Source organism: Alligator mississippiensis, chromosome 1, assembly GCF_030867095.1.
Source record: "Alligator mississippiensis isolate rAllMis1 chromosome 1, rAllMis1, whole genome shotgun sequence".
Taxonomy (NCBI): Eukaryota; Metazoa; Chordata; order Crocodylia; family Alligatoridae; genus Alligator; species Alligator mississippiensis.
In genome coordinates this window covers 170,688,313-170,696,166 of record NC_081824.1, presented here as the reverse complement: position 1 = coordinate 170,696,166, position 7,854 = coordinate 170,688,313, and the positions used below count along the sequence as shown (strand labels likewise).

At 43.5% G+C, this 7,854-nt stretch overlaps 1 long non-coding RNA gene across 1 annotated transcript; it reads left to right on the top strand.

Annotated features, from left to right (window-relative positions):
- The first annotated feature begins 1,374 nt into the window (after nucleotides 1-1,374).
- On the top strand, nucleotides 1,375-6,180 carry LOC109282127 (uncharacterized). The gene is made up of 2 exons (XR_002089003.2): nucleotides 1,375-1,472; nucleotides 5,944-6,180. It is a non-coding gene; the product is annotated as an uncharacterized LOC109282127 (long non-coding RNA).
- Nucleotides 6,181-7,854: the final 1,674 nt, after the last annotated feature.

Genomic DNA, 7,854 nt, shown 5'->3' with positions numbered 1-7,854 from the left:
ATTGATGTCATATATCTTGACTTCAAAAAAGCCTTCGATCTGGTGTCCCATGATCGTCTCTTGGAGAAACTGGCCAATTGTCGCCTTGGGTCCCCCACGATCCACTGGCTGGAAAATTGGCTCCGGGGTCGGACCCAGAGGGTAGTAATTGATGGAAGTCACTCATCGTGGTGTCCTGTGACCAGTGGGGTCCCCCAGGGCTCTGTCCTTGGACCCATACTGTTCAACATCTTCATTAACGATGTGGACACTGGAGTCAGAAGCGGACTGGCCAAGTTCGCCGATGACACCAAACTTTGGGGCAAAGCATCCACGCCAGAAGACAGGCGGGTTATTCAGGCTGACCTGGACAGGCTCAGCAAGTGGGCGGATGAGAATCTGATGGTGTTCAACGCCGATAAATGCAAGGTTCTCCACCTTGGGAAGAAAAACCCGCAGCATCCTTATAGGCTCGGCAGTGCTATGTTGGTTAGCACTATGGAAGAAAGAGACTTGGGGGTCATCATTGACCACAAGATGAACATGAGCCTGCAATGCGATGCTGCGGCTAGTAAAGTGACCAAAACGCTGGCTTGCATCCATAGATGCTTCTCAAGCAAATCCCGGGACGTCATTCTCCCCCTGTACTCGGCCTTAGTGAGGCCGCAGCCGGAGTACTGCGTCCAGTTTTGGGCTCCACAATTCAAAAAGGATGTGGAGAAGCTTGAGAGAGTCCAGAGAAGAGCTACGCGCATGATCAGGGGTCAGGGAAGCAGACTACGATGACAGGCTGAGAGCCCTGGGGCTCTTTAGCCTGGAAAAGCGCAGGCTCAGGGGTGATCTGATGGCCACCTACAAGTTTATCAGGGGTGATCACCAGTATCTAGGGGAACGTTTGTTCACCAGAGCGCCCCAAGGGATGACGAGGACGAATGGTCACAAACTACTACAAGATCGTTTCAGGCTGGACATAAGGAAGAATTTCTTTACTGTCCGAGCCCCCAAGGTCTGGAACAGCCTGCCGCCGGAGGTTGTTCAAGCGCCTTCATTGAACACCTTCAAGATGAAACTGGATGCTTATCTTGCTGGGATCCTATGACCCCAGCTGACGTCCTGCCCTTTGGGCGGGGGGCTGGACTCGATGATCTTCCGAGGTCCCTTCCAGCCCTAATGTCTATGAAATCTATGAAATCTATGAAATCTAGGTCAAATGTTGAAAAAAAGTCCCAACCATGAAGTCTGTGTTAGACCATGGAAAAGTCTCCCAAGGAAGTGATGGTAACTCCCCTCTTGAAGTCAGGGGAACTTTGCCTTTGCAGTCATAGTAGAGGTGGGGTCTCATGCTGCAGGTAGTTACATTAGAGTCTTCTGTTCCCTTTGTAATCACCAGGAAGTGAGGAAGTTCAGCATTTCACGGATCAAATGAGGGGACAAGCTTCCTACAATCAAGATCAGACTGTGAGGAAAAGAAAGCTGTTCTTGATCTGGAAATGGTAATTGACATGACTGTTTCTCAAACCTTCCCTCCCCCCAACATACTAGACAAGATTGTGCCTGTATGTCATCAGACCATCTTTGTGTTGTTTATTTTGGTATAAACATGATTGCCCGTTTGAGGCATGCATGCACAACCCTGAAGCAGGGCAGGTGGAGCATGCCAAAAGCACTGCACATCTTCCTTCCCATCTTAAGATCTAGTTATCATAAAATGAGAAAAGAGATTTGTGTGGTGCCAATCTGTTAGAGACTCTTCAACTGATTGAAATGATCGCTACTTTTTATCCCACTCCAGTCAGCTGGTATCCTTTTCAGTGAAATCCTGTCTTTTGGAAGATCACTCTTTTAAATTCAGGACTAATGATGGCAAATAAAATGAGCATGTGGCAAGGGGCAGTTATAAAGGACACATTAGAACTGTAGTTCAGTGACAAATTTGTAAAGAGTTTTTGTGAAAGACCTAACAAAGTAGAAAGCAAATCAAGCTCTTTGGTTTTCAGAAATGGCTGTGTGTCTATTAAGCCACAAGAGCAGTCCAGGTGTGAATTACTGAGCTATGAGTCATGGAAAGTTGTATTTGGCACAAATCTTTCCTGGTCACAGTATCATAACAGATAGGTGTAAGTTATTTGAACAATAAAGGGAAGGAATATGGTTAGAGCATGGAATTCAGGGTCATAACTCCTGCATTTTTTCCCTAGCAGTGACACTGCTTTGCTTGCTTAATTCATTGCTTTGGACCTTTTTTCCATTCTGTAAAATGGGAATGAGAAAACTGATGCTTCATGGGTGAGCTTAAAGCTTAATTAATGTTTTTTAAATACTTGATCTTTGTTGGGAAGTTCCTAGAAATTCGAAATTATGATGATGATGATGACTGTGGGACTGAGATTTCTTGGCAGCTGAAGGTTAGTTGGAGGAACTGAAGGTCCAGGGTGAAAATGAGAACTCAATATAGCCAATCATTTACTGCTAAGAACAAACTAACTCGAAGGCAATCAGAAGTATTATTAATTATACTTTTATTAATTACACCTTCCCATTCCCCATCCACAACATTTTGACTGTTGTGCAAACTGTGGTACAGTTAAAACATTATAGCATAAACAATTTAAGAATGTCATATAAAATAACATAAATAAAAAAAGGCTTACTTGTAGCCAGGGTAGTTCAGGCTACCTACATGAGGCAAGTTTTGTTTGTTTGTTTGTTTGTTTGTTTTCTGGTAATATCTTTTATTGGATCAACTGTATAATTGGCAGAGATTTTGTCATATATATTTTTCATTGTCAATGGCAATTTTTATTATGCTCCATACTGTAGTAGGATTAGCATAATTTATGAAAGGGGGAGAAGTGGGAGGTGAATAATGACCCTACATAGGAGAGGCTGATATTGAAACCATCTGCAGAAAGATAAACCTGCAGGCGTAGTGTATGAATGGAGATTTTTATTACTGTATTTTCACACATACAACCTGACCTTCAAGTAACCTACACTCCTTCATAAGTATTTTTACTTGAAAGTATTCAGATGACCTGAATCCTTGAATAGTTCCCGTAAAATTGATTATAATTATAATCACTTATAAAATAAGTACAATTTAATACAATTTTTCAAAACTGATCAATGACCCAAAATTTCACTCAGACACATTAAACTTTGAATCTTCACTGTCACTGCAAATGTATACAGCATGCAAGCATCAAGAACCACATTGCTTTTGTCATCTGTTTCCAATTTGCGGTTGGCATTTGGAGATGGATTTAGCTTTTTTTTTGTCAGTTTCGGAGCTGAGTTTGTGGTGCATACTGAAATAGAAATTTTTTTTAATACAATTTTCAGTGACACCCTTCCAAGCACTGTGAACCCAAGTGCATATTTCTGTAAAAGCATGTTTCATTTTGTCATTCTTCCTATATTCATGCAGAATTTCCTGAATCTATGCCTTCCATTTATAGTGCATAACATTTATAAAACTGCAATTAACAGCCACATCAAGGGCCTGTAGTAATTTGGCCAAGCTTCTTAGAATGGCAGGTAATTTAAATTCAACTCTACAAAACTTTTTCTTAACGCCATCTTGGATGTGAACATGCATAGAATCCAACATGAGACAGTTTTGTAGATTAAAAAGTCATCCTGCCAACAATTTTCAATCTGCTTTGTCATCATTTCATCGCTCATCCATTCTCTTTCATAACTGATACACAAATATCTTTTGGCAAAGTTTCACAAGACATCATTTTGTGTTTGAAAATGAGCACTGGCTTAGCCATTTTTCCATTAAGAGCATAGCACAATCCAACTGTAAAATGAGTTTTCTCATGGCCTGTAGTAGAAATGGTAATGCTTATTGCATCTGTATCATCCACTGTTCTTCTCATTGGGGTAACAAAGCTCAGAAAAACTTTGTACAAATCAAGTCCTAGAAGATTTAACATATTTGTGACAAATGAGTAAAAGTTTACCACCTTTTTAAACAGCTGTCAGGCAACTGCTGACCTAAGCTTGCACAAATGGTCATGGATAATAACTTCTGCTTCATAAATATATTGCACCAGCTTCGGTCATTTTTAAAAGAATGTATATACATTTTTTTAGCCATTTCCCAGGCCTTCATCTGAATCATTCCTTGATCCTGCCCATCTGACTTGTCTTTGTACCTCCACCCACCTTTTTAGGTCCGTCTCATGCTGATGCCCTCTAAGACTCCTGTTTCAGCAAATGTGCTGCTAGTGTGGTAGTTTATGCAAATGATTTTTCATCTTTCACTAGACATCAGCATAGCTTTCATCTACACCTAATTCTCATCCTGCAGCATCTCATCATAACCTTCAGCTTAAATTCTGCTGGAAAACTTGGCACGTGTGTTTTGTTAGAGCCATTTACATCATGCTGACACACGGTTAAGTGCAGATGACTTTCTTCCCCTTCCCCCCTCCCTTTCAGGTTTTCCCAGACTGCTTAGTCATCAGTTATTCTGTTTTCAGGGTGGCTTTTTTTACACCCCTTGCTTTACAGTGAAAACAGAAAAACTCTGCTCCATAAACTTCCCCTCATATGACTCGTGCACATGTATGACCCACACGACTGTTGAATTATATTTTTTTTGGAAAGATAAACCACAGCCTTTGCACTTGAAAATGCTGTATTTTTTTATGAATGCATAAATATGACCATTGTGTTGGGCATTTCCTAACAACAAATGACTAGAGGTGCACCAATATATCAGTCACACATTGGATTAGCACTGAAAAAAGGAAAATTAACATTATCGTCAATTGGCTTTTTTTGGCCAGTGTAGCCAATAATGTCACCGATAAATGCCACGTGTATGCACACAGCCGCAGCATGCATACGGCCAGGATTGCAGCCCAGCAGCTTGGAGAGCAGTGTCCAGCCAGTAAGTCTGTGGGGGAATGGGATGTGGAAGGGGGGTATATTGAGGCCCCCATGGTGAGGGAGGGAGTGGGGTAGGAGTAGGTGCTGCCCAGCCAGGGTGGTGAATGAGACCCCTCCGGGAGTGGGACAGAGCCGTGGGCAGGTTGTCCAGGGTGCGGGGGTACACACAGGGAGGCAGTTCTCCACCACTGCATGCACCCCCATGCATGGGGAGGCATGGGGGGCATATGACCCCCAGATTTGTGTGCGGGGTGAAGGCGGTCTGCCCACTGTGAGCTTGGGACCAGAAGCTGTGCTGGCCTCTTCCTGGGAGGGGGGCTGGGCCAGGGCTGTGCTTGAGACAGGAAGTGGTGGTGCTGGGAAAGGTGACTATGGGGTGGGCTATAGCCACCCCAAAATTCCCTGTAGCCACCCCTTCCAAGCACCTCTGTTGCGACCCAGTCCACACAGCTGAACCCGCCCTGTCCCACCCCTGCCTACCCCAAGCACAGCCTCAGCCCAGCCCAGCCCCCCTTCCAGGAAGAGACAAGTGCAGCCCCTGGCCCCAAGCTTGCAATGTGCAGCCCACCCTCACCCTGTGCACAAATCTGGGGGAGAACATGCCCCCCCTGCCTCCCCAGGGGCACATGCAGTAGTGGGGAGCCACCCCCTTTCCCATGCTCTCCAGATGAGCCACCCATTGCTCTGTCCTGCTCCCAGCAGGGTTGTATTCACCACCCTGGCTGGGCGGCCCCTGCCCCTCCCCCACTCCCTCCCTCACCATGAGGACCTCAATCTGCACCCCGACTCCCACACCCCTTCCCTCCCACAGACTTACTGGCCAGATACTGCTCTCTAAGCTGCTGGGCTACATTCCTGTAAATCGGCTATTGGATCAGTATCAGCTGATATGGCGGGTTAATAATCAGCCATCGGTATCAGACAAGAAAATCTTTATCGGTGCAGTCCTACTAATGATGACTTGGGTGACAATAATGCTTGGCTTTTAAACAGTTCTTTTTATCAGAAGCTTTCAAAGTACTTCTCAGAGGTAGTTAAATAATATTTATTCCAATTTTACAGATTGAGAAACAGCTACATCAAGTGAAGTGAGCTGCCTGACATCACACAGCAAAGTCATGGGAATAGAATCCACTTTGGCTAACTCCCAAACTAGTGCCCTATGCAGAAGTCAATGCTTCCCCTCACAGTCCTTGCCTTCCCTTTGAGTGCTCAACTCTTCCAATCAGTTAGGGTGGGGGGAAGTTGGTAGGATACTATCTGTCATTATGGCTTAATAAAAAATTAGGTCACAAATCATCTCTATTGCAATTGTTTTTTCTTTTCATATTTAAAGTTTTTTATTACATATTTTACATTTCCTTTAGCTTGGAAAAGTAGCGTATGCCAGAAAGACATGATAAATAATGCAGAAGAAATCCTTTACAGTTGTTTCCTCTAACTCTTTTATATTTTCTTTTATTCTGTGTTTGTTCAGTGACGCAAACAATAGGGTCCTAGTCCATGACTGAGGCTCTTAGGACAGGTGATACTGCCATACAAATAATAGGCAGAGGTGACCCTAAGGGGGTCACCCTTAACACTGCGCGGGCCATGGTACCCCTGCAAAGGCGGGGATTGGGTCTCCGTGCTTTTTCCGCGGCACAGGGCTGAGCCTCCAGCTCTAGGAGTCCCTAGCTGAGCCTCTGGCTCCCTGCGGAAGGGGCCATGGCTGCTCTGCCCATCTCTGCAGGGCCCCCCAAAGCGCAAGGCCCAGGGCAGTCACCCTGATTCACCATACCCTAGGGATGGCTCTGATAATAGGTGATCATAACAAATCTAAAATACTTTGATTTTAACTACATGGTGTCATTCATTCATTCAAAGATGTGCATGTGCCCTCTGGTACACTCAGTGTATGAGCTGCTTTTGCTCTGTTCAGCTTTTATGAAGATAAATCAGGGAATCTGTTGCCAAATCTGTTTCCAGCCTCTTCAATGGGTTTATCAGTTCTCTGACTTTGGACCTGATATTTCTGAGCATAATTCAGCTGAGCCATAATTGCCCCACCAAAACTGCGGCGTCTGTGGTGTCTAATTGCTTAGCTGCATGAGAAAATGTTCTTTTTGTCAAGTGACATCATGTCTTGAGAAGATGTGAAATATGAGCTTAAGTTTCTTTCCTCATAATTTATTAAAGGTTTTTACTTTTCTAGTATTAGGACATTGACATCAGCTGAGAGAAACCCAACCTTGCCATTTGTAGTATCCTTGTGACTGAAACAAGATCAAAAGTAGTATTTCACAAGCTGTTAACTGCAGCCTGACTAATTTCCTAAACAATAGCAGCACCAATTTCTTTTATAGGAAGCTCAAACTTTAAAAAGTAGAGAGATTACTGTTGGAAATTGCTATCATATAGAGCAGCTGTTTCATATTTGTCTGAGGCTGTTATAAAACCAGTTTAAAGTGTTAACAATCTTACCCATGGCAAAGTTTCTCCTACTGCTTCCACACTTATGGTTTCACTTTATGCTATGAGACAGAGTAGCAATATTTGTGTGCTAACTGCTGTCTTTTAGAACAACTTATCAGTGAAGAATTTATTCAGTTCGTGATTAAAAGTTATGCTTATAAATACTACTATAGTAATATGGACTAGGGCAGAGATGCTGAAGCTGAAGGATGTAAATCAAACTCCTGTGATACCAAGACAGTTAGGAAAGAAAACCAAAATGATAAGGATAGACTGTACACTTGAAGAGATTGGAGGCAATGGAGGAACAGCTTCATTAGAAGGGAGATGAAGGCTGGGTGATCAAATAATTTTCTCCCACTCTGTGACAGAGGGAGGAGACTACTTTGCTCAGCAAGTGGCTTGAGGGAGTGGCATCATTAAAAAAACAAACAAAAAAAAAGGAGAGAACATCAGGAGGTAGCAGAAAGCCAAAGGGAAGCCAGATGACAGAAAAAAGCTGGGTGCTTGAGCACAGGT